This window comes from Gracilinanus agilis, chromosome 6 (assembly GCF_016433145.1).
Source record: "Gracilinanus agilis isolate LMUSP501 chromosome 6, AgileGrace, whole genome shotgun sequence".
Classification (NCBI taxonomy): domain Eukaryota; kingdom Metazoa; phylum Chordata; class Mammalia; order Didelphimorphia; family Didelphidae; genus Gracilinanus; species Gracilinanus agilis.
In genome coordinates this window covers 214570092-214596478 of record NC_058135.1, presented here as the reverse complement: position 1 = coordinate 214596478, position 26387 = coordinate 214570092, and the positions used below count along the sequence as shown (strand labels likewise).

At 38.7% G+C, this 26387-nt stretch overlaps 1 protein-coding gene across 1 annotated transcript in view; it reads right to left on the bottom strand.

Annotated features, from left to right (window-relative positions):
- Positions 1-26387, bottom strand: part of SORCS2 (sortilin related VPS10 domain containing receptor 2) — a 1347356-nt gene that overhangs the window by 1082955 nt on the left and 238014 nt on the right. The window lies entirely within an intron of this gene.

Sequence of the window (26387 nt, the reverse complement as noted above, 5' to 3'; positions counted from 1 at the left end):
GAACAAGTTCTAGAAGAGTAAGGATGAATATGCCACTAAATGCCCTCCTACAGTCTCATTAGAGCATGGAGGTGAGTCTAGGTACCCAAAAGCTCTTCCGGCAGGGCACCCACTGACAAATCCTAAGAAACTAGAGGGGTGCTGAGTCCCCAGAGCCCAGAGCAGTGCCAGCACCAAAATGTACATCCCTGTCCAAGGACCAGAGGAGCTAATCACGGAGGCTCCTCACCAGGAGGTTGGCAACCAGGTGATGAACTCTTTGTCTCTGGTGATACATGAAACCACCAGTAACAGAAAGAAGTCTTCTGCCCCACCCTGCTCCCTTCTCCTTCCAGGGATTCGGCAGATTGAGGGGAAAAGGTACAGAAGGTGCCAGGAAACCTTTAAGGGCAAGAGAAATGTTAGCTATGATTACAATGAAACTCAACATCGAATTCCCCTTTGAAGACTTCAATAGACACTTTGAAAGGACGGGCAAATCATTACCCATCTGGGTCTGTCTCTCGCTGAACGCTGTCCGACAGATCAGTAACAAACCCTATGCTTTCATTAGGGCGCTGATGGCCCAGGTGCAGCAAAGCATCCCCACTATTCCATTCAAACCTCGGTGTAGTAGAACTGCCTCCTGAAGGCTTCAGGTTAACAAAAGCAAGGAGATGCCTTTATTCCCTTCTCTAAGGATGTGTTTGCACAGGATAAAAGGATAAAGGGATTCCCATTGTCCCAGCTCCTATTACCAGTCCTTATTTTAGAAATTAAGATGTTCCTGGCTCTAGGAGGGAGAAATGGTCTTTGCCTCATTCTGGGCAAGAAAAAAAGAAACAGACTTTGTCTGTTTCTAGAAAAACCCCACTAGGAATACACAGAAGGCGATTCGTGTCACTGGAAATCTACATAGGATGCACAATGGGATCTGTATACATGTGCATCTACCTATGTGTTTAGACATAATTGGATTGAGAAATAGATTGTGTATATTTATACCTGGATTATATGTGTAGGTATATGTTTGGGCATATATATGTGTGTGTGTGTGTGTGTGTGTGTGTGTGTGTGTGTGTATAAAGATAAGTGTGTGTTTGTATAGACACACCATGAACAAATCTGATGGAGCTTACAGGCTATCCTTCAGTTAGTAATTTGGGGTCTTATTGCCAGAAAGAATTCAATCTCTCCACAGTGAGCCAATGCACATGGAAGTTATTTAATATGGGGTGGTTGGAGAGTAGAGATAATGCCCTGGATGCCATTCCCTATCCTGTGGGTGTATGTATGTGTATAAAGACAGAGAGATAGAGATGAGATTGATAGATCTATTAATACATACATGAATGTAGATATTCACATATATATTATGTAAACAGGTACTAATAATGTGTACTCCTACATATGTGCATGTTTAAACATATATGTAACTATGGGGGGGTGTATACAATCTCAAGCTAGTGAATGGCACCCTGGCCACTTTCTCTTCTCTCCATACATATTAAATACCTCCTATGTGCAATGACTAATCATGTAGTGATTAAATTCCTTTAGGAATCAGATGCTAAATTACAAAGCAAATAAGGGGGGTTTGGGGAGAGGGAAAGAACATGAAACATGTAACTATGGGAAAATATTTAAAATAAAAATATAAAAATAAAAAATAAATTACAAAGCAAAAAGTAGACTGTAAGCACGTTCATTCATTCATTCATTCATTCATTCATTCAACACGCATCAATTACTTGGCAAACACTGTGCAGATCTGCGTGTTAACCCAACCTTGTGTCCTGTACAGAGGAAGCACTTACCATTTTTGTCGAACTGAACAAATTCATCAAAGGAACAATAACTAAATCCAAGCCCAACTGAACGGATGGCCATCATTTGGGGAATGGCCAAGCAAGTTGTAACATATCATTGTAATGGAACACTTTTGTGCCATGAGAAATGACAAACAAGATGATCACCAAAAGACCTGGAAAGACTTGAAGGAAGTGATGAACCAGGAGAACATGGAACACAGTCACAGCAATCATGGACAATGATCAACTGTGAAAGATTTAGCTATGCAAAGATCCAAGATGACTCCGAGTGACTTATGACAAAAAAAAAATGGTCATCTAGAGCCATACAAAGAACTGATGATGTCTGAATACAGATCGAAGCGCACCATTCTTCACTTTATTTTCTTCATGAATTTTTCTCTAGTGTAAATGATATGGGTCTTCTTTCACAACACGATGAACGTGGAAATATATTGCAAGATAGCGCATATATAATAACCTATATCAGATTACCTGCTGTCTTGAGGAGGAGGGAGGAGAAGAAGAGAGGGAGAGAATATGGATTGCAAAATGTCAGAAATTCATTGTATTGTACCTATATGTAATCTGGAAAAATATCTTAAAATTAATTAATTAAAATTATCTTTAAAAATCAAATCCAAGCCCATCTGGAAAATGATAGCATCAGAGAAAACAAGGGTCTCTGGAGTTCATTTAAAACAATTTTTTATATCCTGCAGGACTTCTACAACCCCTGTTTTCCCATGGAAGTTATTATTAAATGCCAAATTTCCTTGTGAGTTTTTAAGTTCTATAATTGCACACATGTAATCTGGGTAACCTTTCAATTCCCCTGAGCAGAGCTCTTTGTACATTGCACATGCTCAGGAGTGTTTATAGAATAAAATATACATTTAAAAGCACTGGACTTGGAATCATGATGGATAGAGTGCTACACCTGGAATGTGGGAGACCTGAATCCAAATCTGGCCTCAGATATTCACTAACTGTGTCACCTGCAAATTATTGAATATCTGCTTGCTTCAGTTTCCTTAACTGTAAAATGTGGATAGTAACAGCACCTACCTTACAGGATTATTTAAGATCAAATGAGATAACACTTATAAAATGATTAGCATAGTTCCTGGAACATAGTAGGTACTCTTTAGATGTTTATTCCCTTCCTTTTTTTCTTTTTCATCTCACCTAAGTGAGAGAGAAAATGATGGAAGGACAGAATCCTTTAAATTATTTCTGCCCTGGATCCTTCAAAAATTCAGGCATCAGATCCTCTCTAGAGGATGCCTTTACTGTTTACTAGTTAATTTGTTCATAAACAGCATTGAAGGATTTTATGCCCATTTAAAGGGCATTTTCATTGTTTGGATTCTGACTCCCACACATGTGAATTAGGGACACTAGCAGCCTAAGACTCTGATGCTTCTGGGGAGATGGTTTCCAATGCTTCCCATTGAGTTGGGTGCACCCACTTATGAGGTTTCTAATTGTATGATGCTGGGTAAGTCACTTCCTTGAGCCTCTACTTCCTCATCTACAGCATGGGAATGATTACATCCTATGTGTTGGGGGGAAGAGGAGGAAAAGTATCCATAATCCTTAAAGTGCTCTAGAAATGTATCTCAAGATGGAAATAGAGCATAGTAGAAAAAGCTCTGGATTTAGCTTAAGAAATATCATTTAGAACTAGAGAAGACCTCAGGGGCCATCTGGTCCAATCCATTCATCTCATAGGAAGGAAAGAAGAAAAAAAATTGTTAAACACCTACTATGTGCCAGGCACTGTGCCATGGGCTTTCTAAATATTATCTCCATTGATCCTCATAACAATTTTGAGAATTGGTTTTTTTCATTATCCTAATTTTATAACCGAGGAAACTGAGGCAGACAGGTTAAATGATAAAATAGCTACTAAGCGTCTGAATTCAAATTTGAACTTAGGACTTTCCACTTCCAGGCTCAGCACTCCTTCTTCTCTGTCCCCTAGCTACTTCTTTCAGATGGGGAAACTAAGACCTGGAGAAGTCAAATGACTTATCCAAAGTCACACAGATAATCAACCATAGAGGCTGAATGACCACTTGTCAGATACATTGTAAGAAAGATTCTTGTTCAACAACTAGTTCAGTCAGATGGTCTCCGAGACCCTTTTAGACTCCAAGAGCTTTGCATCCAAGCTCCATGAATCTTTGAAACAAGAGCATATGGACATGGGCCAGTTTCAGTTGTGGAACATATACTGGCCTTAGAGTTAGAAGGTCCCAGATTCAAGTCCCACCTCTAATGTTTACTAGATAATGTCACAGAAATGAGACAGTCTCTAAAGGAGTCTCTCTTTATATCCTTGGAACTTAGCACAGTGCCTGGCACCTCATAATTTAATTAGCACCTAATAAATGCCTGTTGACTGATTAGAACTTTGGTGATGGTATACTTCAACGGCTTTTACAGATGGTAAAACTGAGGCAAAAAGAGGGAAATTGCTATATATTAAGGACTCACAAGTTGCAAATCATTACTGAGAGGCAATATGTGTAGAGGGGGGAAAGAATTTTGGTTTTACAATGAGAAATTGCAGATTTTACACCTACTATTTCTGTGTTTGTGGGAATATCACTTCCCCTCAAGGAAACTCAAGTTCATCATCTGTAAACCATTGGATTGTAAATTCCCTAAAGCTGAGAACAATCTTTTCATCTTTTTATATTCCCAGAGACTAGCACAGTGACTGGTACTTATTATATGTTTATGAATTGATTGACCATAAAATAGGAATGAAACTAATACCTCAGAAGGGTTTTTGTAAATGAAGTCATTTGTAAATGGTAGAAGGTTATCAAGGTATGAGGTTAGCTAGGTGGCACAATGGATAAAGTACCAGGCCTGGAATCAGGGAGTTCAGATTTGACTTCAGATGCTTATTATTTGATCCTATGCAAATCATTTAACCCTATGTGCCTCAGTTTCCTCATCTGTAAAATGAACTGGTGAGAGAAATGGCAAATGACTCCAGTATCTTTGCCAAGAAAATGACATGACTGAACAACAAGTCAAGGTATGAGCTATTTGGTGAATATTCTGTACTATCCAGAACTTTAGAAGGAAGGAGGGCTATGCATGTTTTCTCCACCAGAAAGATTTTCCAATAAAAATGTACCTTCCCCATGGGACTGCATGCTTCTGGGATTTAATGGATCTTTACATATGACCACATGGTTTCTTAAATTAATAAACTTGGGACAGCTTTATTGACGTCAAAGGCTTGACTCATCGGTAGGTATTCTCTGGATCTGCTTAACTTACACACTCTCTGTGTCACTATCTATCTCTCTCTGTCTCTGTCTCTCTCTGTCACTCTCTCTGTCTCTGTCTGTCTCACTCTCTCACCAATAAAATTCTTATAAAAGTAGAGCTTGGTCAGTCCAAGTTCATGCCTTCCTCAGTGGGTCTGGAGTTTGGGTTCAGAAGAAAGGCACAAAAGGTCAGTCATTGCTCACATCCTTCTCATAGAGAATGGCTTCTTTCACCAGTGATAAGTTCATGGACCCAGAAGGCAATATTGGCACCCCTTCAAAACCACCAAGACTTTTCCCCACCTCTCAGCAGAAATTCATGATTTCCTCTCTCTGAGAGAGAGAGAGAGAGAGAGAGAGAGAGAGAGAGAGAGAGAGAGAGAGAGAGAGAGAAAGAGAGAGAGAGGCTTCTATATATCTATATCTATATCTATATCTATATCTATCTATCTATATATATATATAGATATATCTCAAGGCTCCCTGTATGTTGGAATGCATTATTATTTCTGGAAAAAAAAGTATTCACATGTAGATAAAATAGTTATTTTTCCATGAGAACTAAAAGGCCAATAACCCAGACTATTTTACGGAGTGGGAAGTGATGGGTTGGGAATTACTAGAGCTCAGATGACATGACAGCTTAACTGGAGAGGAGCCAGAGGCTTCGTTTTCTACACTGTTTCTTCTTTATAATTAATATTTTGAAGACTTTCCCTTTTTTCTTTTATTAATAATAACACCTCACACTTCTACAGTTCTTAAGGTTTACAAGACTTTTTTCCCCCACAACAGCCCTGTGAGGTACCTAGTGAAAGTGTTATTCTTCCATTTAAGGGATAATAAAAGCTCCCTTGCATCTATTCCTTTAAGGGTTGCAAAGCACTTCACAAATACCATATTGATTGATCCCAGAACAATCCTGGGATGTAGCTACTATTATTATTTCACAAATGAAGGCACTGAGAACTGTGGAAATTAAATGACTTGATGTGGTCACACATGATGTGTCTGAGGTAGGATTGGAACTCTTGTCTTCCTGACTCTTAAGATCTTCAGCCATTACACTATGCCTAATCAGACGGAGGATGAGCCCTCAGAGAAGGTGACTTGCCTGTGAAGACCTCACCAGCTCAAAAGGCAGCCCAGTCCTTCCAACATTCCGCCACTCCCTCTCCCTCCCACTTCCTTGCTAGACAAGTTTAGGATGGATTGGTCTCCAACTCCTAATAATCCACTTGAGCACTGAGGTGACAAGGTTGTATCTGAGCTGGAGGGGAGCGAACTGAGTCTCTCCCCGCTCCTCAGGCCCAAGCTTAGGTCAGATTGAAGCAGCTGGACCTCCACTTCCAATTCCCCAAAGAAGCTGTGAGGAATGAGAACTAATGAGATCCACCTGTCCCAGTAAAAAAAAATGTGACAAAACATTTATTGCTGTGAAATGGGAGAAGGGAGCAAGAGGAGACCAACAAGGCTCAAATGTTTGGCTTCTCCCTGTGGCTTTAGCAGAATCTTCCCTGGCCCCAGATTCTCTTTCTCTTCCTTTGGAACTGAGTGCTCCGTGATTTGAACAGACTCTGGAGAGAAAATCTATTCTTGCTATGAATGTTTAATGGTTTTGTGTATTAGGTGTGTGCAGGGTAGAGGAGGTGAGGGAAAGGAGAAAAGAAGGGCAAGGTAATTAGAAATATCAAAAAACTCTCTCTGGGTTTAGACAATTGGGTAATAGGGACTGACCTGTTGCTGTTCAGTTATTTTTCAGTCATGTCTGACTTTTTGTGACCCCATTTGGGGTTTTCTTTCTTTTGTCTTAACCCTCACCTTCCATCTTAAAATCAATACTGTGTAATGGTTCTAAGACAGAGGAGTAGTAAGGGCTAGGCAATAGAAGTTAAGTGACTTGCCTAGGGTCACATAGCTAGGAAGTGTCTGATGCTAGATTTGAACCAAGACCTCCGATCTCTAGGTCTGGCTCTCCATCCATTGAGCCAACTAGCTGCTCCCATTTGGGGTTTTCTTGACAAAGACACTGGAGCAGTTTGCCATTTCCTTCTCCAGTTCCTTTCACAAATAAGGAAACTGAGGCAAAGAATGTTAAATGATTTGCCCAGGATCACACAGCAAGTGTCTGAGGTCAAATATGAACTCAGATCTTCCTGACTTCAGGCCCAACACTTTATCCACCAAGCCATTGAACTGCCCCAGGGGTGGACCTAAGGACTGACAATCACAGGGAGTCTACAGAAGTAAGGACACATGGTACAATGGATTTGGACTCAAGAGATGGGGTGCAAGGCCCAACTTTGCTATTTACTAACCATGAGACTTCAAGAACTTCAACTTCTCTCTGGAGAAGTGATATTCGTGATTTGAGGGGGTTAGTTTGGAACAAGGGTTCTTAACCTAGATCCCAAAGACCCTCTGCAGAGATTTTTATGAACTCGAATGGGGAAAAACATATCTTTATTTTCTACTATGCTATATTAATTTTCTATTATATCTTTAACATAAAATTGGCATTTTCCTCTATTAAAAATTCTAAGAAGGAGTCCATAAAACTTTACCAGATTGCCACTGGGGTTCATGATCCAAAAAAAATTTAAGAATCCCAGTTCCAGAGAGACTCTAAGGTCCCTTCTGGCTCCAACAAGGTCATGAGCCTGACGGTAGAGAAGGTGCTCAAGCAGGTAGAGCTAGAGGGTAACTAAAGATGGTGAAATGTTGGCAATGGAGAGTTCCAGATTATGATGTGGTTGGCAGTGGGGCAAGGCTACTGTATAATGGGAGTGAACACCACTTCAGCCTCTGGTCCCCATGAGATTCCATGGGGCCATAGCTAAGCAGAGCCTTCAGAGGTTGACAATAGCTACTTTAATAGATTGCTATTTTCTTAAGGGCAGGAAATCATCTTATTTAGCATATACCAATGCCTGGCCCAGAGTTCTTCACACAGTGGGCACAAAGGAAGACAGGATGATGTAATAGGAAGAACTTTTCACATGGAATCAAAAGAACTGGGTTAGCAGCATGACTATGTCATTTCCTGGCAATGGAACTTAGAGAAAAACACTTTCCCTGGATAGGCCTTAGTTCCCTCATTTACAAAATTGTGGTTCAGCATAAAATGGTTCACACAGCATTTATTAAATATCTATAGAGCACTCTTCTGGGCATTGGGAGAGAAAAGGAGTTTAAATAATATAAAGTCCCTAGGCTCAAGGAACTCACAGTATTATAACTGGAAACCAATACAAAGAGCTCGAATGTGCAAGAATAGTTGTGTACAAATAAAATGGAGAGGGGAAAAAGAGGCTTACTAGGAAAAGTTTCATGGAAGACGTAGCATTTGAGTTGGGCTTCAAAGAAAGAGAAAGATTCAAAAAGCAAGATAGGAAGGGATGGCATTCCAGGCATGGGGAACAATGTGAGGAAAGGCATGGAGAAGGGAAGAAGCATGTTCATTCAAGCCCAATTTGGCTGAAGTAGAGTGCTTTGAGGGTTATTGTGAGGAAAGTGCTCAGTAAATCATAAGGAACTATATAAAAGCGAGCTGTTATTTGTATAAATATTTGTGGAATGAAAGGCCAGTGCCTGTGAACCTAGCGCTAAGATTTTCCAATCCAAAGTGACCCATCCAAATGGTGGTTGGAGTAAATGCCAGGCTAATATAGACAATCAGTTGGAGAATTCCCATTCTCCAGCCACGAGACAGCAGCTCATTCAGATGTGTGCTGGTATTTGTGTTTCTAAATCCCTTGTGTAAACGAGACTGGCTAATGTCAACTGTCATGATCTGGATAATCTTGCTACAGATGTAAAGCTCTTCACCCTCCAAAGAGAATGCTGAACATGAAGACTCTCAAAGGAAAAAACTAACCTCGAGGAAAAGAAACAACTTGTTTCTTTCATCTTTTCCTCATGCCAAAGCAAAGTATTTTGTTCCATTGAATGAATCCATCCCACCTCTTTCAAGTGGATTCAACTCAATGAAACCCAGTGGTTTTGTAGCTTCTAGTGAGGATCTCGGGAGAGGTACTAGGGATACAAAGAAGGTAGTCTCTCCCTTCCCTGAGTTTATAAGCTATCAGAAAAAATAATACAAGTTCACATGAATGAGTCCATAACAAATGAGGATTTGATTAAATTCATTTTAACACCTTCATTAAGTATCTACCAGGGATAGAGAGATGAGTTGTTCAGTCACTTCCAACTCTTCATGGCCCCATTTGGGGGTTTTCTTGGAAAAGATACTGAAGTAATTTGCAGTTCCTTTTCTAGCTCATTTGAAAGAGAAGGAAACTGAGGCAAACAGGGTTAATGGACTTGCCTCAGATATGGACTAGCTATGTGCCCCTGAGCAAGTCACTTAACTCCAGTGCCCAGACCTAACAGTTCTTCTATCTTAGAATTTATATACTAAGGCAAAAGATAAGGGTTAAAAAAAACTCAGCTGATGATATCAGAGAAGGCAGTCCAAGAGAAGGTGACCCATGAACTGAGCTCTGAAGGAAATTGAGAATTCTTAAAGGCAGAGATGAGGAAAAAGCATATTCCAGGAAAGGGAGACCACATGGAAAGCAAGGAATTAAATGTCCAATCACAAAATAGCTAAAATTCCAGTTTGTCTGGATTGAAGTGACATGAAGGGGGATAAGGTTAAATAAGGCTGTGGAAGCATATTGGGAGGGAATTGTGTAAGAACTTTTAATTGTCAGCCTTAGAAGATTACATTTAATAGGTTTCTGAGCATGGTCAGATGTGTTCCATTAGGAAGATTATTTTGGCATCAGGGTGAAGAATGTATTAGAGAGGGATAAAGCTGGAAGAAAAGAGACTAATTAGGAAGCTATTACAATAAATAATTGATTCAGGTGAGAGGTGAGGAGAATCTGAAGTTGGATAGTGGCTGTGTAAATAGAGGGAGGGACAAATGTCAAAGATGTTATGGAAGTATAATCATCAGGTTATGACATCTGATTAGATTAAGAATTGAAAGGCACCATAGAGGCCATGTAGTATACCCTCTACATTTTGCAGATGAGGAAACTGAGTCCCAAAGTGAATTGTATATGTAGGAGTGAAAGACTCAGGATTTCACACCAAATGCTCTGATACCACTTGGTTAAAATTCAGGAGAAAGTTTTCCCACTGGGGATAAGTATTTGGGAGTCAGCTTGAATAGAGATGATCATTGGACCCATGGAAGCTGATGAGAACACCAAAGGAGAAAAGGCAGAAAGAGCCATTCTTGCCAAGTGGGAACATCCAAGGAATACAATGGGGGTGAAATCAAAGGAGACAAAGCTCACTCTACAATATACACTTTGTCTTGCATCAAGAAGGTCCCCTCCAATACCACCTTGAGACATAGAAGTGACTCTGGGTTAGGTCAGTAGAATTCCAAGGATGTCAGATCTTCATCTGACAAAAGTGCAAAGGCCACAAATACTCTGAGCCTCAGGACTCATTGTTTCTATCATCCAGTAGCCCCAACTAAGGTAAGACTGATGAGAGCATTTACCACAGAGTTGACCAGAAAGAGACAAATGTATTTTGGCCATTGCAGCTCACAAAAAATTGTCTACTAAGGCATGGAAAGATAGGGTTCTGTATTACTTATATCCAAGTTTTCATCATTCACATAGAAGACACTTTAGAACATGCCAGCATCCCCATCATCATATCTTATTGCAAAAACCTCCTAATTGGTTTCTCTACCTCAAGTCTTTGACAACTTCAGTCCATCCTATTCACTGCTGCCAAGCTAATTTTCTTTAAGTGCAGATCTGACAGTATGCCCCACTACTCAACTAGTTGTAATGGCTTCTTTTTGCTTCTAAGGTAAAATAGAAATTCCTCTACTTGGGTTATAAAGCATAATACAACATAACTCCAACCTATCTTTCTGACCTCACTGGACATTAACCTATGATCCAGTCAAAATGACCTTCTCTCTGTTCTCCAAATGGAAGAAATTTCCCATCTCCATGCCTTTGCAATGAAGATCCATTTGACTGGAATGCACTAACTCCTTTATTTCACTTAAAAGAATCCCTATTATCCTTTACCGAGGCACCTCAGACCTATATCCCAAAGTGATCAAAGAAAGAAGAAAAATTATAAATGTATGAAAATAATAAGAGCTGCTCTTTTTGAGGAGACCAAAAAAACCCTAGAAACTAAAGAGATATCTATCAGTTGGGGAATTACTGAACAAATTATGATCTATGAAAATAATACCACTGAACAATTTACAAAGTAAAATACCATTGCACTATTAGAGATTAGGAAAAATATAATTTCTGAGAAATATGGAAAGGCATGTAAACATAGAGATGATCATTAGGCCCATGGGAGCTGATGAGAAAAACCAAAGGAGAAAAGGCAGAGAGTTTTAGGGGACAGAGCCACTCTTGGCAAGGAAGCAAACATAGCTGGGCCTGGACATTTTCCTTAAAATGGAGGTTCTGGGAGAAACTAGATAATCAGATCAAAGGGGCTGCAAGGGATAAGTATACATTCCGTGTGAGAAATCTCTGAGTGGTACAAGTTGATGAGAAGGTTTCTATGGCATGAACATAGTAAATAAATAAAGAATTATGATATATGAAAATAATGAATACTATTATGCTAGAAGAAACTAGGGAAAATACAATTTCTTTGAAATATGCACTTACATAAACAGGTAAAGCATGAAAAGAGCAGAACTACAATAATTTATGCTATAACAACAAAATTATAAAATTTTACAACAAAAACAAAATTACAAAAATAGTAAAATGTAAGTGTCCTGATAAACACCTCCCATACCATCAATACTCACCCTCATATAAAAAGACTCAAGAATCAAGTTAACTTCTTGTTTGTTTGACTCTAGCAGCCTTCCTATACCCCCAAACTCTTTTCATTAATTGCTTCAAATCTACTAACAGTAAAGAATTTTTTTTTGAAAAATACTGATTTTTAATTAAAACGTTAAAATAAGGTCATCTCTGGACATTCATCAATTTCCACTCTAAAAATTGAGAAAAATGTTTAAACAAGGTAGTTTTTCATTTGTTATTGGGCTACTATTAAAAAATTATGAAACACAAACACAAAAAAAGAAGAGAAAATGTAATGTCCTTATTCTACAGAATAGCACTAGAAAAGGGCAGTTTAGTACAGAGGAGAACACTAGATTCAGAAGGAGAAGCCTCTAGTTGCAGACCCAAATCCAGCCTTTAAAACCATACATAATTACCTTTAACCCTCTCATCTTCAATTTCCTCATTTGTAAAACGAGAGCAATTATGCTTCCCTATGCAATCCATACAATAATAATGTCCTCACTATTCATTCATCCTAGGTAGCTTTGTGGTGCATTGGATACAGTGCTGTGTTTGGAGACAGGAAGGAGAGTTCAAATCTGGCCTCAGACACTGACTAGTTGTGTCATCTTGGGCAAGTCCCTTAACCCTATTTGCCTCAATTTCTTCATCTGTAAAATGAACTGGAGAAAAAAATGACAACCTATTCCAGTATCTTTGCAGAGAAATCCCCAAATGGAGCCATGAAGATTGGACATGATTGAAAACAAATGAAGAACAACAAAATGCAAACATAACAGAAAAACTACCTTGTTTAAATATTTTTTCTCAATTGTGAGTCAAATGTTTTGCAAACTATAAAGCAAAACTGTGCAGAAATGTGAACTCTTCCATTGTTAAGAACTGTGTATAAAACATGAACCCAAACTAAGAAGTCTTTGGGTCAAAGCTCGAGGTGCTCTCCCAGGGGCAAAATGCATGAACTTTAATATTCAGGTTTTAAGAGTTCTAGAGTAAAAAGAATCTAAGAGGGAAACTCAAGTCCTGCTTCCCATTACATTTGCTCATCTGTAAAATGGGGCTAATAATTCTCACACTACCAACCCCATGGGATTTTTGTGAAGGAAGAGCTTTGTAAAATACTATATAAATGTGAGTTATTATTATTCATATTACAGTTCTTCCAAGATTTTTATTCCTCACATCTGGTTTCTCGGCTTTGTTCCACATAGTTGGGAAGACTAGAGAAGTGACCTCCAGATAAGCGAGGTGTTACTATAGGAATAAATGAGCCAACAGGTTTCTGAGTATACACAGGTGTTCCTGTTTTCATTTCTGGGGAAGGCTGGCTTTCAGCCCACTCCCCTATGCCTCCCTGAAGACAGACCCTCCTTCTAGAGAGCAGAGATTATCTAGGTATGTGGCATCACGTGGAAATGATGGTCATCGTTCAATCTTGTTCCTAGAGAGGTCCACGCTGGGCAAGCAGGCTTGTTGGCTTAAAAATGAAATTTATGAATCCACTTTATTAATGGTCCAGAGTGTTAGAACTGGAAAGGAGAACTCTTGGAACTGAATGCCCTTCTGCTGGTCACTTCATCCTAGCACAGTACTAAAACATACACTACATACTTTATGCATAAGGAAGGTCCTAAATTTAATGTGTTTTTTTCCTTTAAAATTTATTGGAAATGTAATCTAGGGAATCTTAGGGTTGGGAGGGACCTTTGAGGTTACTCTACTCAAACTCAAAACTCAAACTCAAAACTCATTTTATAGATGAGAAAGCTAGGGTGAACTGAAGTCTTATAATGATAGATGGGATTGATGTCTCCTAACTTCCAGACCAAAACAAACAAACAAAGAAAAAAGACCATATATGTTTCCACATATCAGTAATTCCTGATTTTCTTGCTGTGTTCACAGACCTTACCAGTGTAGATGCAAAGCCCTCTGAAAGAGGGTTTTAATCTTTTTTGTGTGTCATGGATACATTGGATACTATAGACCTCTTCTCAGAATAATGTTTTTAATTGCATAAAGTAAAATCCATAAGGTTACAAAGGAAACCAATTATATTAAAAATCCAGTTAGCAAAATATTTTAAAAGCTAGTGCACAAAGCCAGGCCAAGAACCTATGCTCTTCGGTTTAATTTTTTAAGAGGCATCCCCCTTATGTACATGAGAGTGAACATTTTCAGCTCAGTTAAAAAATTCAGCAAACCTTCCTTGAGCACCTAAAATCTGCAGAGCACTCCAGCTGATACTAGGGGAGGTAAGACAAGATCCCTCTGCTCATAGAATTAATAGCCTAGCATTGGAATAACCAAGAAAGATAACTAGAACACACAATCATATATCACTAAGTGCAGATGAGAGATACAAATGGAATCTTGAGAGGTTTGAAAGGGGAAAAGGGTCATTACAGAGAAGAGGGCTCAAAACAACCTTATAGGAGTCCTTCACACTTGAAGAGTGGGAGAGAGAGTATGCTCTGATAAAGGAAGAAAGGAATCATGGAACTCAGGTTAGACAAGATAGGTAGGAGAACATAGAAAAAGAAGAAGAAAGCACTAGCTGAAGGCAGAGGTAGCAGACTGTCAAAAGCTTTAATTCAAGTAGGAAGAGGATTGAGCAAAGTCCACTAGAATTATCAGTGGGACATCCAGGTTAATATTAGAGAGAACAGTTTCAGTCAAGTGGTGAAGCCCCATACTCATTATTTTTAAGGGACTGAAATGCATAGAGGCAGTCAGAATTTGGCAAGGAAAAGGAGAAATACAGGGAAATAGATTGTAGGGGATTACATTAATATGAATAATCTAGAGGATAAGGGAGAGCTGGGTATGTTTCTAGGCAGCAGAGAAGAAGCTAGAGGAAGTGGGAGAAGAAAGAAAGTGAGAGAGAAAAGAGAGCAAGAAAGAACAAGAAAAGAAGAGAGAAGGAGAAGAGTTCAAAAGCAAGCAAGAATATGGGAGGGATTATGATCAGAAGAGCTAACTTCAGGAGAAGAAGAAAGGATACCAAAGAGAGGGTATGGGTAGAGGTCTTGGCAGACACTGCCACCTACCTCAACATTAAAGCTTTAAGCAGAGGAGGTAAGACTGGAGGATGCCAGTGGGATTCTAAGGATCAAACTCAAATAGAAATCCAATCCCTGTGGGTAACATATTGAGTCAGAAAACCACAAATTAATTTATGTTGTATTATAATTTAACTTATTTTGTTGAACATTTCCCAATTACATTTTAATCTGAAAACCAGAGAGTTCTGGATGGGGAGTTTGATATCTCTGGAGTAGGTGATCAGAGGGAGTTCACAATGACAACGTCATCTGTTTTTCAGTAGGCTAATTTCTATACTGAAAGGGAATCATGGGGAGAAGGGATCATTAGTGGGGATGGGTGTTGAGGAGAGGTTTAAAATCACTATTAAAAAAAAGGTTTAAAATCACTATTCTCTATGGATTTGTGGGGAAACAGGGATAAGAATCTCATAACATAAGGAATATCAAATATCAAAAAGTGAAAAAATCAGTGACCTAATAGGTCCAGAAATAGCCATTTCCCAACAATGAGAAACCAGGAAACACTTTGGATATAACTGAGGGACCAGGTTGTCAGTCCTGATTTTCATGTTTTCAAATACTTAGAGTGAACATAAAAAGCCCTCAACCAATATGCAAAAAGAGTGCTTTTAAAAAAGCACTAGGCATTGCTATGTATTGGCTAGGTGAGAGTTCATGTGAAGATCATGGGGCATTAGTGTACTACAATCTTGGTGAAAACCAATACTGTCATTTGGCAGATAAAAGTGGAAGATTATCTTAGGTCATAATAAGTATCCAGAATAGAGGAAATGAAAATTCTGCTGTCTTCTAACCTGGCCAAACATCTTGACTGCTGTGTCTTGTCCTGGACACCACCCTTCAGGAAAGATATCAAAAAAGACAGAACGAATTCATGGGGTGGGTGACCAGGGTGTGAGGCCTAGAAACTCAGATTTTGAAGGGCCTTCAGAGGCATCTTATTAAAACTGTACCTCAGTAGAAACTTCTAAGATAAGGGTCTATAATACTTAAGACAAGAGATCATTCAGCTTCTTATAAAGAACTCATTATTTCCCCAGGCAAGACTCCATTTTTACAGAGTTCTTAAATGTTAAGCAATTTCTCTATTTATTAAGAAAAAATATGCTTCCCAATGAGCTCACACTCATTACTCCTAGTTTTTCTTGGCCTCTGGGGGCTAAGTAGAATAAGTCTAATCTCTCTTCCACATGACACCCTTTAAATATTTGAAGACAGCTATCATGTTGACATAATGTCTTCTCTTCTTCGGGCTACACATAGGGGTCACACAAGACTAACCTCATTTCCTTTTTTGACAGGTTTACTAAGATTGGCTGATCAAGAGAAACTCTGTAGATGAGGTACCTATATTTCAGCAAGGCATTTGCTGAAGTCTTCTCTGACCAAGTCACATGAGGGTAAATAGAGAGAACATAGGCTGTCTGACCTAAAGATAAGGATAACCGGATTCAAGTATGACCTCAAATATACTATGGGTTGCCATGCAGAAGAGGATTTAGTCTTATTCTGTGTAGCTTTCAAGACCAGAACTAGGAATCCTAGGTAGAAGTTAACAGAGACTTGAGCTCAATAGGGAGAACTATTAGAGCTGTCCAACAACAGTCAGGCTACTTTGGGAGAAAATGATATCTTCATTACTAGAGGTGTTTAAGGAGAAACTGGACAACCACTTGACAAGAATTTTAACTGTCCATTATCCAGTGTAGTTCTTTTCAAGTGTTAGAAAAAATTAGCCTGCTCATTGCTTGTTAAGGTGCAATGGTATTCTATCACAATCAAATATCACAATTTGTTTTGCCATTCCTCAATTGATGGCCATTTCATTTGTCCCCACAAAAGGAGCTGCTCTACATATTTTGGAACATACAGGTTCTTTTCCATTTTCCCTGATCTCCTTATTTAATTTAATTGCTGGATCTAAGGGTATACACACTTTTAAAACTCTAAGAATAATTCTAAATTGCTCTCCAAACTGGTTAGAATGTAAGATTGTTATAAAAACTAGGAAACCTCAATGTGTTTGTAGGAAACATGGAAGGAGCCAGTATATAAGGCAGCATTAGAGATGAAGAGGGTGAAATATAAAGGGCAATCTCTAAAACGAGATGGCGCCAAGAGAGTAAGGAGAGGAGCTGGCCTTGGCAAGAAAGGATGCCCATGTCTTCATCAAAGATTAGAGCAGAGAGGGGGTAGCTGGGTAGCTCAGTGGAGTGAGAGTCAGGCCTAGAGACAGGAGGTCCTAGGTTCAAACCCAGCCTCAGCCACTTCCCAGCTGTGTGACCCTGGGCAAGTCACTTGACCCCCACTGCCCACCCTTACCACTCTTCCACCTATGAGACAATACACCGAAGTACAAGGGTTAAAAAAAAAAAAGATTAGAGCAGAGGAGAGAATGGGCAACAATGTAGAGCTTATAAGCAATGAAGTATGGCGGAAGAAGATGTTCATGGTAGATGGTTTTATCAGAGGGTAGGGTAGGTAAGTTCTATGTTGAAAGAGAGCAATAAAGGGGGTGATCTAGGAGGTTTGAGGTGACAAGAGAAGAATTGGATTCGGATCAGGAAGCTTGATAGAGCACTCTCAGGGCTTTACCAACTTTTAACCTTCTGTAAGTGAGCCCAATTATTCTCATGTTTTCTTGTAATTCTCTGAAATACATAATTCACTTTTCTATAGAGCTTCATGATTTAAAAGTGATTCTGATTGTCTCATGGCCATCCTTTGAGGAAGGGTCATGCAATTTTGTGTTTATCTCCTACCTACCTAGTTTTTTGCAGGTTCTCACCACCATTAGACTATGATGTTCTTGAAGGTAGGAAGTGGCTTTGCCTTTCTTTGGATCCTTAGCACAGTGCCTACCACATAGTAGACCTTAAAAAAAAATCTTACCTTCTCTCCTAGAATCAATACTAAGAATTGGTTCCAAGGCAGAAGAATAGTAATTGCTAGGCAAATGAAGTTAAATGGGTCACACAGCTACAAATAACCTGAGGCTAGGTTTGAACCCAGGATCTCCTATCTCCAGTTGAGATCTCTATCCAAAGGACCACCTATCTACCCCACAACACAGTAAGTCTTAATGAATACTTGTTGATTGACTACTCATTTACCAATGAGAAAATTCTCAAAGAATTTAAGTAATTCCCTCCAGTCACCCTGCAAAGTGTCAGAGTCAAGATTCAAACTCAAATCTACTAACCCTAACTCCAAAGTTCTATCCACTATAGCACCATGGATTTGTACTAGAAATAAAACAATCTCTTGAGATTCTAAAACTTATGTGACTTTTTACTATCTAGGACGTTAATATACACCCCTCTCTAATACTTTTTTTTTTAATACCATTACCTTCAGTCTTAGAATCAATGCTAAATATTAGTTACGAGACAGAAGAGAAGTAAATGCTAGGCAATTGGCTTGCTCAGAGTCACACAGCTAGGAAATGTCTGAGGCTAGATTTGAAATCAAGATCTCCTATCTCTAAGCCTAGCTCTCTGTCTACTGAGCCATGCAGTTTGTACCCTCCCCATTACTTGTAATGAGGCTCTGATTAACAGTTGATTATACTTGTTTATTCTTATAAAATATCCAGCAAAATAAAACTAACCCCTGCTTTCTGGCCAAAGTCTATATATTATATAGTTTTGGTTCATTAATCAGTCAATAAGCATTTATTAAACACCTAATATATGCCAGGTACTATACTAAGTGTGTAGTATACAAAGAAAAGCAAAAGACAATTTTTGCTTTTGAAGATCTTAGAGTCTAATGCTAGAGAACATGAAAATAACTCTGGACAAACAAGATATGCACAGGATAAATTGGAGATAATCGATAGAGAGAAGGCACTGGCATTAAGGGGGATCAGGAAAGGATTCTCTTAGAAAATGAGATTTTAGTTGGCACTTGAAAAAAGCCAGAAGACAGAAAGGAAGAGACAAAAGTATTCTGGGCCTGGGAGATAGCCAGTAAAAATGTTGAGCAAGGAGATGGAGTGTCTTGTGTGAAAAAATGGCAAAAAGGCCAGATTCACTGAATCCCAGAGTATATGGTGGGGAGTAAGGTGTAACAAGACTGGAAAAGTAGGGACCTAACCAAGGCTGACTTCCTTTTTATGAACTTGGGAGTCACACTAAGCAGGGACTTACTGTTATTAGTCCGTAAATGTGTGATGCTCAGAAGCAGATACATAAGGGTTAATTTCCTGCATTGGGTATCAGTTGAAACTAGAGGGGAAAATACTGGCTGAGGAATCTCTCTCTTTGTTTTCTCTTGATGGATAAAGATTCATTCCAGATGGCCATAACCTTTCATCTCAAGCAACAACTGGATAGTCTTAAATTGCATGAGGGACTAGAAAACGGCCCACTGCCTTGACAGCTTTACAAATATATAAATAATTACTCTCCAGCCTACAAGAGAAAGGTTCCTGATGTTCAGACCAATTCCCCATTCACGCCCATATGTTTGCCTCCTATTTGTCTGCACAAGTCATGAGCCCTGCTCATGTTTCCTAATGTTCCTGCTGCATTCACGGGGAATGGCATGGAGAAACTCAGCAGTGATGGCAGAAGGATCAACCTGGGGAGGCCATCAGAAACAAGACAAGGGTCCCCTTTGACCAGATGACAGCCTCAGCGGTGACCAAAGGGATGGAACCAGGACTCTTCACAAATCATCAAACTCCTTCGTTTTAAAAACCAGCCCAGCAACAATGAAATATTAATGCCAAGTGAAAAGGAATGTCAACTCCAAGACCTGGTGGACAAATATCTCCAAATCAATTTTCTGTCTTCAGACAAGTTGGGTGAATTCTTAATCTCAAAGTCAAAGGTCTAGCAGATGTGAGAAAATCACTCTCTGTAGTGATATTAATAATAATAATGATATTAACAGATAACACAACTCTTTTCTACAGGGCTTTACATTTTGCACAGTGTTTTGCTGGGAGATAAGGACCATAAGAATCATCACTTTATAGATAAGGAACCTGGAGTCCAGAGGAAGAAAGTAGTTTGCCTAAAGGTCCCAAAACTAGAAACTATCTAAGATAGACTCATGTCCAGGTGTCCAGAACTCAAATCCAGAGCTCTTTCCATTATAGTTTTCTTGGCTTCCCCAATCAAGTCTGCCACTAACTAGTTGTGACCTTAAGCAATTCAATGATCTTTTTCTGGAGATCAATTTTCTCACCTGTAAAATGAGAGGATTGAACTAGATGATTTCCAAGGACTCCAGCAGACTCCTAAATTTCTCTGTTTTGATGAAGACGTATCTAAAATTATACGCTTTGATCAGGCCATTTCTAACCTAAACTTTATATCTCCCCAGCCCTTGGTATGACTCTGCACACAATAAATGCTTAAGAAATGTTTGTTGAATAAATGAATGAATTATGCCACAAGGAGATAGAGCCTCTGTTCTATTTTACAAGCATGAACTCAGTTGAAAATCTATAGTGAAATTTACTCATCTTAAGGAAGAAATATGTTCTAACAGTAGAACCTGAAGAATAATTCGACCTGACTTCTATTCTTGGCTCTGGCGTTAATTAGCTATATAACTTTAGGCTAGTCACTAAGCCCTCGCAGGACCTGCTTTCCCTACCTTGGAAATGGAAATTATAATAATACTTATCAATTACAGTTCTTCAAGGGTGAAGATTGATGTCTATACAAAGTTAATCATGGATTTGTTAAGAGAAGAATAGGACATTTTTATCCAATCCTTACAATCAATGGAGACAAAAACTCAAGAATTTCCCATAATTTAACACTCTGAGGCATATTTTTAAACTATAGTATAGAACTCATATATAAGTCAAGATATCATAAAAATGAAGGATGACTAAAATGCATTTCTTATAATAATTATTTTTGAAAACATTTCTATGAAGATAGTTGAGGCTAATAAATGGATTGGGGAAAAAATGAAGGATGAACAACAAACACCAGCAAAACAAAAATAGCAGAAAGGGTACCAGAAACCACGACTCCTGAGTTCTGGTCTAGACTTCCTTGCTAATCAGATGTGTGGCCCTGGACAAATCATTTTCCTTCTAAGAATCTGAGTTTCCCCATGTGTCAAATTAAGAGGCTAGACTAGAAGCTCTTAAAGATCTCCTTCATCTCTCCTTTTTAAGGTTCCCTCTAGCTGTGACATCTCATGATCTCCATCCTAAGGCTACTCTTAACTCTTCATTTCACAGGGGAGAAGTCCAGAGCCTGAATCACATTGCAAGTGGGTAGTGGAGCAAGAAGGGGAGAGCATGCTTTTTGGATTTAAGGCAATTCTCTTTCCTCTGCACCGTGAGAATATAGCCAACCATAAAGGTACATGTAGGATTGTAGAGGCTTTCTTTTTTCTCTTTTACCGCAGTATATGCCAGGTGCTTGCTATGGCTGGAGTTAATAATCCCACCATCTACTATTGTGAGAAAAGCACTTGGCAAACCTTATGGTAATATAGAAACTAATTTCTATTATGCTATTACTATTATTATAGTAATATAGAAACTATTATCCTATTATAGTAATAGAAAAACTATTATTCTATATTCTATGTTCTCAGGTTCCTTCTAGCTCTGACGTAGTATGTTCTATGTTCCTTCAAGTAAGTACCAACATTTAATAGTCTAAAAATCCCTTCCAGCTATATTAATGCAATAACAAGTATTTATTTTGTGCCAAAAGCCACTGTTAAGCACTAGAGATGAAAAAAATGAATGAATCAATTGATACTCACAAAGAGCTTATATTCTAATGGAGGAGACAAGTATACAACATAAATAGAAAGTGAATAAAAAGAAATCTATATGAAGTACTGTCAGACCCCAATTTTAGTGCCCATAATCCTGTTCTTCCAGTTCATATTGCATATTTCCATTAGGTTAGAACCAATTATCACATTTAGCATAATTCTACTTTGAATAATGAGAATTTGATTACATAGGGAATTAATTATTTGCACTAATTGGAATCTTCCTGGAGGTTACAAGGTTGTTTGAAAGGTAGAGTATTAGCTGTTAGGGGTATCAGGAAAGACTTCAGACAGATGATGGTGCCAGAACTGTGTCTTAAAGGAAAACAGCAGCTCTCTGAGATAGAGGCAAAAGAGAGAGGATATTCCACAAAAGTGAAAAAGTCAATGAGAACTGGAGAGTCGTGGGTAAAGAACAGAGAGAAGGGAGTGTGCCTGGATCACAGAATGACAGAGGGGGAGTGATGTCCAAGGAGACCGGGACACTCTATCGAGGATGTCCCAAATATCTTAGAACAGCATTAAGCTGTTAAGTTTTATACTATTTACCCCAAAATTGCACTAATTGTTTGGGACACTCTGGATATGTTCTCTGATGAAGTAGTGTGATATACATGAGGTAGTACCTTCCAATTTTAACATTGTATTGTTCTAATAATGTTATAATTATGGTAAAAAAGAAAATTATGGTCAGATATTAGTCTAATAAAAATAATTACCAAGCAAGAGACACCTGTCTTTGGAGCATCATGATAGACCCATGTCATGGGTCTTCCAAGACCTTGGACTATTCAGATGGGATCTTGAAGGATGAAACAGTGAAAAGAGAGAGGCTCAGAAATATTGTAGCCATGGAAAGATTCAGATTCCACTCCCCATCCAGAATAACTAGTGATGGTTAAATCATACTGATGGCTGCACTATTCACTTGCCACGTACCAAATGAAAGACATTTTCTGATAATACTTGCCTTCTATACTTAAAAAGGATTTTGGTAAGTTTTATAATGACTTTTTACAGAAATGCACAATGTACTCAGAAACATGCAAAGAAAGAAACTATACATGATAAGTTTGCATCTAATATTTTTTCAGGTTAATTCTTTTTATTTTTAATTGCTGTGAATATCTGCATTAAAATAAGATAAGCAGAGCTTAGAATTTCCTCTCTTCCTTTTGGCCAGCTCTATAGCTACCACCCACACTATAGCAAATTGTGAAATTTATTCATTGATTCAGCACATATTAAGCATCTACTATGTTCAAGGTCTTCTGCTAGGCAAACAATATATAACTTAGCCCTTGCCTTCAAAAATCATTCATGCATTCTAGTACAGATGACAAGCTCCTGCCTTCACAAGTCATGTATTCTAGTATATATCATTAGATGGAGACAAAGATAAATACAGTCTAAAATATGATTAGCAGTAAGAAGAGTAAATGAAATACTAATTATTATAATAAATCATATTTCTATAATTTTAATAAGTGGCTTCAAATTTGCCCTTCAAAGTAGGGAGTGCTAACTTTCATCCCCTTTTAGAGATGAAGAAACAAATTCAGAGACGTGGAGATTTTCCCAACATCATACAGCTAGTAATGATCAGAGCTGGGATTTGAACCCAGTTATCCTGGCTCCACACTGCAACACTCTTGAGGAAAGATAAACACATTTAGGTCTGAGTGCTGGGAAGATCGAGAAAAGACTTTAACATGTAGGAGGTTAGATATCAAAGGTTGGACATCATCAGATATTATGACTATCTAAAAAAGAAACAAAAACTGTGAATGTGTTATCAAAGCTCCCAAGACTCAATAGTCTATTCCCAGTTATGTTCCTGCATCATTGTGGTCCTAACACACCAAACTGTTAGTGATAAGATTTTCTCCTGATATCACCAGATTCTTCCATCTACTTCTGTTTTTCATGCAAGCCATCCCTCATTTTTAAAATACACTCTCCTCTCATTCCTCTCTCTCTCTGGATCTCTTTTCCTTTAAGACCGAGCTCAGATGCCATCTCTTCAAGAAAGATTTCCCCAGTTTCCTGAATTGAAGGTGTCCTTTCCCTCTTCAAGTATTCCACAAATATTTCGGTTTTTTGTCTCTACTGCATCCTATCTTTTTTATAGACATTTATGTACATATTATATTTCCCAAAAAGTTTATAAGGTTCTTATGGGCAGAGATTTAGTCCTTTTCATTTTTGTCTCTCTAACACTGATGAAAGGATTGTGCACATAGTTGCCACTTAAATACTTGTTGCTATTTGTATAATTACAGAGCCTATAAGGATGTTTAGACCCATGCTGCCTGCCTAAAATACAGGTGGCTAACTCAGGCACAGATTTGGGGAGAAGCAATCCAGAAACAATTATGAATATGCCCCAGGTCCTGAAGCCGAAAGCTTCTCCCAGTGTTTCCACCAGGCATCATTAGGCTTTTACCCAGCTGTGCATTTTATTCACAAGAACTCTGGCCGAGACAACCTGTTATATGTTCCAGCTGCATAAGAAATTATAGCCAGCTCCAAGGCATGCCTTCGCTGATGGGATCCAAAGATACCTTTCTTTTGGCACCATTTCTTCCAGGAAATTCAGTACCAGGGTGCAAATAAAAAGGCAAAATCTTCCTTAGGAAGGGATGGGTGAGTCTCTAAAGAATTATGGCGGCAGACTCCACGAGAATCAAAATGGATATAATGTTTGCCAACATGAATTTACAACAATTACTGTGGCCACAAAACCTAGGAAAATTGGATAAGTGCTTAGGGTCACATTACTAAGAATTTCCGTTCTCTTCCCTCCCAAAGTTATTTAGTATATTAGTTTGCATTTCTGGCATCTTTACCCATTTTTTTAAAAATTAGGAATCTTTATCCTGTGCTTTTGTTGTCACGTAGGATGCTATATGTAACAACAAGATCAAATCCCTCCATTATAGCCCTCTGATGCCTTTTTGTGGTGTGGAAGTGACCCAGAGTACCCTAAGTCTATAGCAACAGATAGCAACCACACACCCTGTAAAGCTGGAAAAGCTTTAAACACTGACTCAGGAATGGTCTATATATGTGTCATCAAAGTCCTTCTCTTCTCCCTCTCTATTATTTCCCTTGGTGATCTCATCAGCTCCCATGGAATCAATTATCACCTCTATATAGATGATTACTACATCTGTTTGTACAGCCCTCACCACTCTCCTAGGCTCCATTCTTGCATCTCCATCCATCCATTGGTTATCTCAAACTGGATGTCCCATAAATATTTTAGACTCAACAGGTCCAAAACTGAACTCATAATTTTGTTCAAATCCTCCCTTCTTCTTAATTTGCATCCTCCAATCACCCTAGTTAACTACTTAGATGTCATCCTCAAATCCTCACTCTCTCTCACCCCAACCCTCACATGCAATCAGTTACTAAGTTATTTCTACTTTCCTAAGAGCACCAATCGATGACCTCTTGTCTCCTCTGATATTACCAGAAGCAGGTCCAGGTCCTCTCTCATCCCTTCATCCCTAGTCTATTACAACAGGATGCTACTTACCCCTGCCTCACATCTCTCCTCCACTCACCTATCAAATTGATCTTCCTAAAGAGCTGTCTTAACTATGTCACTCAGTTATTCAGTAATTCCAGTAGCTCCCTATACTTCCAGGATCAAATATAACATCCTTTGGCTTTTAAAGCTCTTCATAACCAGTCCCTTCCTGACTTTACAGTCTTGTTGTATCTCATGACCCTCCATGTGCTCAATGGTCCAGTGACTCTGGCTTATTTTCTCACACAACACTATCTCCTTTTGCCCTCATGCCTGGAACTCTCTGCCTCCATGACTCTACTTCCTGGCTTGCTTGGAATCTCGGATAAAGTGCTACCTTCTCCAAGAAATCTTTTTTCAGTCCTCCTCAGTACTAATGCCTTCCCTCTGTTGGTTATCTCTAATATATTTTGAATATAGCTTGTTTGTACAGAATTGTCTGCATGTGGTCACTCTTAATAAACAACAAAAGAAACAAAATCAACAAAAACTACTTTACCTTAAGAAAAAATGAATGAAAACTTATTTGCCACATTCATGAGCTCCTAGAAAGTAAGGACTGTCTTTTGCCTTTATCCTCAGTGCTTAACAGGTATGTGGCACACAGTGATGCTTAAAGAATGCTTCCTGATTTAACTCAACCAGTCTAAATACCCTACCTAAAGCTCACTGGAGGTGGGCAGCTAGGTGGTCAAGTGGATGGAGTGCTAGGCATAAAGTCAGGAAAACTAATTGTCCTGAGTTCAAATGTGGCCTCAGACACTTCCTAACTGTGTAACCCTGACCAAGATGTTTAACTCTGTTTGTCCCAGTTCCTCATGTGTAAAATGATCTGGAGAAGGGAAAGGTAAACAAGTCCAGTATCCTTGCCCAGAAAACTCCAAATGGGGTCACAAAGACTCCAGTACAAATACAACAGCTGCACAACAACAAAGAAAAAGCCAAAAAAAAGTCACTAACTCTAATAGGGAAGACCATAAAGAGCTATGTATATAACTAGGGAAGTACATACAAAATAGATGGGATCTAATATGGAAAGGAAAGCATTAGTAACTGTGGGGACAGAAAAGGAAGGAGGAAAGGAAGAAGAAAGGAAGGAAGGAAGG